This window comes from Hyaena hyaena, unplaced genomic scaffold (genome assembly GCF_003009895.1).
Source record: "Hyaena hyaena isolate Hyena2069 unplaced genomic scaffold, ASM300989v1 scaffold_55, whole genome shotgun sequence".
NCBI lineage: Eukaryota > Metazoa > Chordata > Mammalia > Carnivora > Hyaenidae > Hyaena > Hyaena hyaena.
Window position 1 is genome coordinate 1,103,913 of NW_024080687.1, and position 790 is coordinate 1,104,702.

A 790-nucleotide genomic window follows, 5' to 3' on the forward strand; every position below is an offset into this window, starting at 1 on the left:
AATATATATTTGTCTCATAATCATTTTTAAAGAATCCTGGTTTAACTGGGGAGAAGGCAATTGAATACCTCCTCCCCCCTGAAGTTTTTTAATCATGTATTAAAATACTTTCTTTTTTCAATTGGAGGTTCTGAGGGAATCTGTTTTCGTTAACAGAGAACATGTGTAACTATTTCAACTGTAAATAAATGGTTGTATTTAAAAAATTGAAGCTGGCAGAACAGCATTGTTTTACATTCAAACCCTCCCTGAATATTTCTTTTTTTCTTAGCAAAGTGAAAGAAATTTCAGACTAGTCTTAAGACAGACATTCTTAAAATAATGAAGACAAAATTAATTGACTTATGTTATCTGTAGCTGTAGTCAATTTTTGTTGAGTACCTAACAGCAAAGAAGTGCTAATGAGCATAAAGATGCATATAAAAATAAGACCTGGTCCCACCCCTAGTGGCTTATAATCAAATAGGATTTGGAGCACTTGATAAAGACATTTATTCCTTACTGAAAGCAAATTTAAGAAATATTATCTCTATTTAGATATATATGTAATTCACTTACATGTACAAAGAACAAAGAATTGTACATAACTAAAAATCACTATATATTTTTCAATTAGAAAAAATCATTTGGAAAAAGAAAAATGTGGAAGCTATAAGCCAAACAAACTTAAGTGGTGGTTGTTATCAATACTGAGGGTAAATACCACATACAGTAGTACTATAAGGAAGTGAGATTGAAGTGGTTAAGTCTTTACTGAAATTTTCATTCCTTTTTATTTACTGTGGATTAT